Genomic DNA, 9,526 nt, shown 5'->3' on the forward strand with positions numbered 1-9,526 from the left:
GCGTCTTTGATAGTTCACATTGTGTGACTGTTACTCACGTGAACAAGCACCGATTTGCCTGTGATTTCAGGCATTTGTCTGCAATTTCTCAAAACCTGTCGGTGAGTCAAAATCGGGGCTAAAATCATTCAGTCTGAACTCAGCATCACACATGTGAGTTTATACTGCGGTCAAGCCATGTGATCATATGTTGCCATCTGCTTTTCCGAGAGGACGATCACACTGTTTGTGCAGTAAGTTTGTCGGACCAGGTCACTCGCAGCCTAAAGTTCAGTCTATGTTTTCACTCCAATATGTCACCAACAGTAGTTTGATAATGCAATGATTACTGTACATCGAACATCGCAACATATACATAAATTAGGCTACAGCTACCTTATTAATGGTAACTATGGGATAACTAAAGAAACTGCTGTTTATTGGAATAACTGATTATCCCTGCACATATTACTCATTGACACTGTTAACCATAAAAAAATAACATTTAAACATTATTTTAACATAAAAATGGTATATATATATATATATATATATATATATATATATATATATATATATATATATATATATATATATATATATATATACACACACAGTTGAAGTCAGAATTATTAGCCCCCTGAATTATTTGCCCCCTGTTTATTTTTTCCCCCGATTTCTGTTTAACGGAGAGAAGATTTTTTTCAACACATTTTTAAAGATAATAGTTTCAATGACTCATTTCTAATAACTGATTTATTTTATCTTTGCCATGATGACAGTAAATAATATTTGACTAGATATTATTTAAGACACTTCTATACAGCTTAAAGTAACATTTAAAGGCTTAACTAGGTTCATTAGGTTAACTAGGCAGGTTAGGGTAATGATGTATAATGATGGTTTGTTCTGTAGATAACAGAAAAAAATATAGCTTAAAGGGGCTAATAATTTTGACCTTAAAATGGATTTAAAAAAAAAATGAACTGCTTTTATTCTAGCCAAAATAAAATAAATAAGACTTTCTCCTGAAGAAAAAATATCAGATATACTATGAATATTTCCTTGCTGTGTTAAACATAATTTGGAAAATATAATATATTCCATTTACCTGCATTTCGTTGCCTTGTACTTGTACACGTGTGATGACAATAAATTGAATCTAATCTAATCTAAAAAAAAGAAAGAAAAAATTCAAAGGGGGGGCTAATATATCTGACTTCAACTGTATTTGTATGTATAACGAAAAGTAACTAGTAACTATTTACTTGAGTAATTTTTTTTCATGAGATACTTTCATGAAGTACTCTTACTCAAGTGACTATACAGATTTGTGACTTTTACTTGAGTATACAGTACGTTTCTGCTTGTACTTGTACCTTTACTTGATTATAGATTTTGGATACTCTACCCACCTCTGCTCATTTCTTTGGCTTCATAAAATAAAATCTGTTTAGATAGAAAAATAACCTCTAGTACAGGATTTAAATGTAAAAAATCAGTTGTAAAACCTGTTGGGGCTGTTGAATGCCTGATTCTGATTGGCTGATGAACATTTTGAAGTGTGTAATTTGTTTTGAGATAAACGCACAACTGCAGGTTTTGGCCAGTTCCACATCGCGACACTGAATGATTATAATTATTTCAAATGATTTAACAGTCAAAAAATATAAAAAAACACGAAAAGATTAACAACAATGAAAAAACAACAACAACAGAGACACAATAACTGCACTAATAATAGCATCCGTCTGCTGTCATTGGCTCAAACCACTGTAAGAGTGGAACTTTTCTTATAATGAGGTTCTGATATTAAAGACATGCCTGACACTCCTGAGGGCTGGATATGTAATTCACACACATTAAATCGGGCTCTGTCTCGCGTAACTATATTAATAACTTCATTAATAAATGCATTAGTCTGCTGGGTCAAGGCTTTGTTATAAGCTCTACAAGGATATTTTGTAATTAAGCATGGATGATTTGGATGCGATCATTGTCGATTATTAGTTACATAACTGGCAGACATTTAGAGACAATTTTACCTACCCCTCTTCCTCTACACTGGGTTGTGGTAATCCAGTGTTGGGTCAAACTTGGACAAACACAACTGTTGGTTGGTATCTTTTAAATTTAACAAAAAAAAATTACTCAACAATGATCCCTGATAGCAAAAGACTCCAGGGCGGATCCGCCCTCAAGTCGCCAGCTCCGCTATGCAGTCAGAATCAGTTTGGCTATTCGCAAACAATATGCCCCGCCTCCGAACGGCGGACTGTCAGTTCGTGGGCTCGCAACAGACCCTGGGCGGATGCGCTGATCTAACGCGCCCATTTCAACGGTCGCGGTCACAGAGTGTAGTCGCCAGAATGAAGCAGCAGGAGCCCGCAGATCGGAAAACGGTAAATATGTTTTATCTGTGCACTCATGTAATCATTATTGCTTTGTTTGATATTTTTTTATCCTGAAATGATTGATATTTCAAAATTACGCCAAGATAAGCTAAAGTTAGCTGTTTATTTGTATTTAGCATATCGCTACATTTGAGTAACATTAAAAATAGCTTTGGTAAATAACTTTGAGTAACGTTAAAGCTATTAGGACGGGATTTATTAGTGTAGAGGAGATTGAATAACCTATTTGGTTTTTAATGCAGTAGTGAGCGCCTATTTTATCGTAATTTATCACCCCTTTCCTGCAAAATAGCGAGACAAGGCCTAACGCAGGGCTATTCAATTGGCGGCGCGCGGGCCGAATTTATAACTTACACCAAGGCTAACGCACACACACTGGTTTAACTATAGCAGCGGGCCGTTCACAAATTGCATTGAGGTAAAGTTGGTTTTACATTCCACATTCATTCAATGACAACTTTTGACAAGCTCCCTTTATTGTTTACTATAGTTCTTTAAATATCCGATTTGAAATCACATGTAAATATGACTTTAAAACAACATTAGCACTGTTTATTTGACTGTGAAAAATGTTGTATCCTGATTGTCATTGGCTGCTAATATTGTTTCACCATTTAGAATTTGCAAAGAATACTTTAATAAGATTATTAAGGAGAAAGTCAAAATGTGCGAATATAAAACCAACTTTACCTCAATACATATCGCGTCTTTTCCGCGCGCAAGTTTATTTCCAATGTACGAATATATGCCAATATACAGGCGCACCCAGTAGAACACGTCTCACATCAATGCTGTGAGAGTTGAGCGTGGCTTTCAGTGCAATATAAACAAAAGGTACAGACGAATAATTACAAATTATTAAAACTATTATGTATGTATGAAGCAGATGATAACCGTTTATTTAAATACCTACCAAATATAAAGTTTACATATACATTAGACGTGATAACAGTGAAACCATGATTATTCTTCAGACTATATATAATATCTATTATAGTTGCCTCCCTAATTGTTACGCAGTTTAAAACATAACATAAGAATGTGTCTGAATGTAAAATAATCCCACTTATACACTGCTTTTGTTGTGCTTTAAAATAAAACATTTGAATATGTTTGTAAAAAAAAAGCATATTGTACAATGCACTGATATTATTTAGTTTTAAAATACAACATATTAACATTTTAATGTAGAAAAAGCCAACGTGAGTGTCTTAAGGAGCTGAAATACAGCATATGAGCTCTTATGCTGTTGTTTCATCATTCATATTGCAAGTCATATCTCTCCGGCCCCTAGTTGGGGTGCTTTTCATGAACTGGCCCCCTTGACAAACTAATTGAATAGCCCTGGCCTAACGTTTAGGCCTGAAGTTACTTTTTAAACCCACCTCTATTTAGTTTGAGACTAGTTTTGTCTATATTTTGACAAATATATTCTATTAGATAATTATTTCAAATGATAATTTTGTGTTTCTCTCTCTCTCTGTATGTGTGCAGCTTACAGTTCATCCAAGTGCCTTGGAGGCCATTTCACCTTTTTCAACCATTTGGGTAATGTAAGATTAAAACAGTTTTGAAAGACAGCTATTTTGTTAAATAATGGCAATGGTATATATTACAACTTTTAACATGTAATAAATGTGAAATTGAAAAAGATTTATTCCAATATTTTGAGTTTAGAAAACCCACTTTTATCACAATTCTTTGGATATTGTACAGGATACTAGTTTGAGTTTATTTTGGTTTATGCTTACATTTTTACATTTATGCTTCTCCCCATGTTATGTTTTACATAATTCTTTCTTATACTAAATCATAACAAGATGCTGTGTGTGTTCTGTTGTAGCTTATTTTAGTTTATGCCTATATTTTTACATGTATGCTGCTCCTCCCTATGTTGCGTTTCAGATCATTATTTTATATCATAATAAAGTCATATTAAGATACTCTGTGTGTGTGTCTGTGTGTGCGTGTGTGTGTTTGTGTGTTTTCTGTTGCAGCTTACAGTTCGTTCAAGTGCTGCCAGTCTCTTGAGGGCCATTTCACCTTTATCAACCATTTGAGTAATGTAAGTTTTGAAAGACAGCTATTTTGTTAAATAATGGCAATGGTATATACTACAACTTTTAACATGTAATAAATGTGCAATTGAAAATTCCAATATTTTGAGTTTAGAAAACCCACTTTTATCACAATTCTTTGGTTTTGGTATAGGATACTAGTTTGAGTTTATTTTGGTTTATGCTTACATTTTTACATGCTTCTTAGGCCTGTCACAATAATCAATACTTGATTTATCGCACAACACATGACCTCAATAATCTTTGATAATGCAATATATATCGCCCATACATAAAAACAATTCTAACAACATTTTAGCTGATTGTGCAACATCTCTATCTTTACTCGAGGTTTCAGTGTCAGTATGGTTAAAAAAACACTATAGTATTTACCATAAATTACTATAGTATATTTTTATGCGGGTGTCTGACAGCTGAAAATAGATCTGCTAGCAGATATCGCAGCCTCTGTTACTTTTTACCTTGCACTTCTTTAACATTTATTATTTATTTGTTTACGATATGTTTTCACATTCTGGTTCCAATGAATCATTATTAAACTGTTAAAATGACTAATTAAATTAAACATTCTAAAGAATAAAATATTAATTGTTTTTTGAAAGAGTGTACTGGCATTATGCATAAATATATGTATGTGCTTGTGTGTGTGTGTGTATTTATGTGTGTGTGTGTGTATGTAATTGTATTGTTATTGTTATATAATAAGTGGCTTAAAATAATCTTCAATTGACAATAAAATAAGTATCGCAATATATTTTGGTGCAATACATCGTACAACAAAAAAGAAATATCGTGACAGGCCTAATGCTTCTCCCCATGTTATGTTTTACATCATTATTTTTTATACTAAATCATAGCAAGATGCTGTGTGTGTTCTGTTGCAGCTTATTTCGGTTTAAGCCTAAATTTTTACATATATGCTGCTCCTCCCTATGTAATGTTTCAAATCATTATTTCATATAATACAAAATCATATTAATATACTGTGAGCATGTGTGTTTTCTGTTGCAGCTTACAGTTAATTCAGGTGTTGCCAGTCTGTTGGACCATTTCAGAATTGTTGTTGGAGTCATCTTACTATTTCAACTGCTAGAGTAAAGTAAGTTTTAATAGTTTTAAGTCTAAAGAGACAAGTTTTGGTTCTTTTTCATAAGTTACTGGTTGTGATCTGTTTTGTGTTCCTGTAAAATTTCTTTTAGATGAAATGAATAGGAAAACTGCTCTTGTCTCTAGCTCTGCCTTAAGTAGGAGGACACATATAGATGTAGTTAAACGACTTTAACAAATTAGGGATGGCTGCACAAATTTGACTGATTTTCAGATGGCAACAGAGAGGGACATTTTAGCATTTTTTACAGTGTTTTACTGTTAAAAGTTTTTTTTTTTGAATGTCAGTCTTAGGAGTGAAAAAACACATACTGTGTTAATAGGGTATATGCAGAGCTAGTGTTTAACTAGTGTTTAATAAACTTCCGGTGAACGGTTTATGTGACTTTTTTCCATTTTATACGGTTCCTTTTACAGCATCGATGTTGTAATGAATTAAAATACAATCAGTTAAATAGACTTTGTCATTCATTTAGTTGGTCAAGCGTAAAATGAGACCAAAAAAAAGAAAACAGACGCTGATTAAACGTGCTGATTTTGTAATGGCATACAGTTCACTGGAAGCACTTAGCCCAGGTTACTGACAAATTAAAATCCTTTTGTATACTTCTGCATATACCCCATTGTTAAAATGGTCTTCTAGTCAATCAGAAAGTCACATTGCTATGTCTATAATGAATAACCTGTGCTGTAAATTAAGCAGTTTTAGGTTTACTGTCAAATAAACGCAAATAGCTGTAGCTACAGTATCAAATTAAGGCCCTTAAAAGGTATTTAAAAGTCTTAATCACAATTTTACGAGGTCTAAAATTTTGTTTAAACGTTGTCCAAAGTGCTTCACTCCAAAAAGGCATAAATATACAGTTGAAGTCAGAATTATTTGCCCCCTTAGAATTTTTTTTTTCTTGTTTAAATATTTCCCAAATGATGTTTAACAGAGCAAAGAAATTTTCACAGTATGTCTGATAATATTTGTTCTTCTGGACAAAAGTCTTGTTTGTTTTATTTCAGCTAGAATAAAAGCAGTTTTTAATTTTTTAAGACCAATTTAGGGTCAAAATTATTAGCCCCTTTAAGCTATTTTTTCCCCGTCAGTCTACAGAACAAACCATCGTTATACAATAACTTGCCTAATTACCCTAACCTGCCTAGTTAACCTAATTACCCTAGTTAAGCCTTTAAATGTCACTTTAAGCAGTATAGAAGTGTCTTGAAAAATATCTAGTCAAGTATTATTTACTGTCATCATGGCAAAGAGAAAATAAATCAGTTATTAGAAATGAGTTATTAAAACTATTATGTTTACAGGTGTGTTAAAAAAATCTGCTTTCCGTTAAACAGAAATTGGGGGGAAAAATGTGTATTTTTGAGACTGTTCTGGCAGAAGCAGGCAACTCGTACCTTTCAGCCAATCAAGTGAGAGCTGTTTTCAATGTCACAGTCCCTTTGCATTGAACTTTGAGTGTCTTACATTCAGAGATGTTGTTTATGTTCACACAGCTACATTACACATCAACTAAAGTTTACAATATCATATCATAGTGGACCACCCCTTTAAAGAATATCTGCTTGTGTGTTACAGGTGCTGTGAGAAAGAACCATGTCTCCCATGCCGCCACTGATGATTCATCTATTCATTCATTTTCTTTTCGGCTTAGTCTCTTTATTAATCCGCGGTCGCCACAGCGGAATGAACCACCAACTTATCCAGCATATGTTTTACACAGCGGATGCCCTTCCAGCTACAACCTATCTCTGGGAAACATCCATACACACTCATAAACTACGGACAATTTAGCCTACCCAATTCACCTGTAATGCATGTGTTTGGACTGTGGAGGAAACCAGAGCACCCGGAGCAAACCCACACAAACATGTGGAAAACATGTAAACTCCACACAGAAATGCCAACTGACCCAGCCGGGGCTCGAACCAGCGACCTTCTTGCTGTGAGACGACAGCACTACCTACTGCGTCGCCGCCACTAATGATGTCATTGTTTAACATGTGATACGATGGTTTAACCTGGCAGCAGACAGGGGAACCTCAAGGAGTTGCCCCACTGTCAGTACCTTGACTCAACAGTGAACTCTTTGAAATGGTCATTTAAAATAGTTACATTCTGTTCAGCAAAGTCTATAATTAATTCTGTTTTTAATCTCCTTTTACTCTTTTTCATGTAGTAAAATGCTTTTATGAAGTAAAACAGTTAACGGTACAATTTTTCCATTGTGTTTTATTTGTTCTGTTCAGTGTATACACAGTACAACTTTGATAATAGGTCATTACTGACATGTTTACCCTATTTAATTATCTATTTTTATAGTTTTTGTGATTGGCTAAAAGGATTTATTTAGATTTAGAGGTTTTGAGTGATTAAGACAGACATTTTAAATATCAAGTTTTTATGTTCTATAGATTTTAGATATTTCTTTAGGTAGTTTTGCCCAGATTAGTTTTGAATTAGGAAACTCAAGGTATCAGCACCAAATTATCTACTAATGAACGGGTCTGGATCGGATCCGGATAAGCTACTTCATCAATGAGTCCGGGTCCAGATCGGATCCGGGCCGGATGAGCTAGTCTATCAGCGGGTCTGGATCGGATCCGAGCCGGATGACCTAGTGTATCAACGGGTCCGGATCGGATCCGAGCCGGATGAGCTACTCTATCAGCGGGTCCGGATCGGATCCGGGCCGGATGAACAGCTTTATTAGCGGATACGGGTAAGGTCTGAAACGGGTCCAGATCGGATCCGGAATTCTTATCCGTTCCGGATCCGTTGCGGTGTGCAAGTGGACTCCATTACGGACCCGTTTTGCGTATCCGTCGCGGATCATGTCACACCTTCGCCGCGGATCCGTTCCGGAGTCATTTTGCTATCTGGGATGTTTTAATCACTATCCTATAATATATCATACACTTCTTATACATTACAAAATGGCAGCATCTAAATTAACTGGCTTTATTCAATCCACTTGTTAAGTAGGACGTCACATGAAGTGGCTTCCAGGTCCAAGTGCTATATCAAACTGTATGGGGAGACTCATCAAATGGCAATAATCAGGGCTTTTCATTAACACCTTCCAACGAGCCAAATGATTTCAGCTGTGGCGGGTAAGACAATCACTCTCACTAGCTACTTTGGCTGATTGAAGATCTTTTTTCAATTATAGTTTCTTAAAAGCAGAGTTCGACAATAAAGATGGCCCAATATGTGTGCAAATGCCATCTTAGAATTGAAAAACAGCATGACCGGCAAAAATAGCGTTCGCACGAGCAAAAGAAGACAGGTGAATACCGAATGAGAGGATGATCACTCAGGTACACAGGTGATGTGATGCGCGCGACTGTTTAAAATGCATGTGCGCTACAGTTTCCTGGCTCGAAGCAACCACGCCTGGAAACGCAACTGCTGCGATCGGTTCTCTTTGAAATAGACTGGACGAAAAGTGATGCTCGTGCACCCACAGTCCTGCTGCTTTCAAAAGCTCTGGATGTTTTCAAAATATGTCTTTTTGTTAGCTGCAGCAGTTGTCGGTTTTGTTTTAACTATTCTTTGAACAGAACAGATTATGGGCCTAACGTTGCCCATGCGCGTGATCATCCTTTCATTATCAGTATGGTTTTCACTTGCTTTCTTCTGCTTATGGTTATTTTTTGTTAATATGGTTTAATTATAATTTTTTATAACATTGCTTTAATAGGAGATTAACTCCCCATGTGTGTGTAGTTAACTAGATCTGAGAAACCTTTAGCCTGGACAGGTTACTGTGCATAGTTTTAGATACATGGCAATAATAATTTTTTAAGGTAATTAAAAAAAAAAAGTTTTGATGAATAAAAAGGGCATGCATATAGCTATATTTTGATGTTTTGATGTATTATTTTTCATTTGTTTCTAAGAGATAGTTATTTATTTCTTTTTGGTGTGGTCAGAGATAAATT

At 35.0% G+C, this 9,526-nt stretch overlaps 1 long non-coding RNA gene across 1 annotated transcript; it reads left to right on the forward strand.

The window, feature by feature from the left end:
- Nucleotides 1-2,156: 2,156 nt before the first annotated feature.
- Nucleotides 2,157-7,736, forward strand: LOC130228435 (uncharacterized). Its single transcript, XR_008837763.1, has 5 exons — nucleotides 2,157-2,381; nucleotides 3,888-3,941; nucleotides 4,391-4,458; nucleotides 5,483-5,570; nucleotides 7,161-7,736. It is a non-coding gene; the product is annotated as an uncharacterized LOC130228435 (long non-coding RNA).
- Nucleotides 7,737-9,526: the final 1,790 nt, after the last annotated feature.

This window comes from Danio aesculapii, chromosome 5 (genome assembly GCF_903798145.1).
Source record: "Danio aesculapii chromosome 5, fDanAes4.1, whole genome shotgun sequence".
Lineage (NCBI taxonomy): Eukaryota > Metazoa > Chordata > Actinopteri > Cypriniformes > Danionidae > Danio > Danio aesculapii.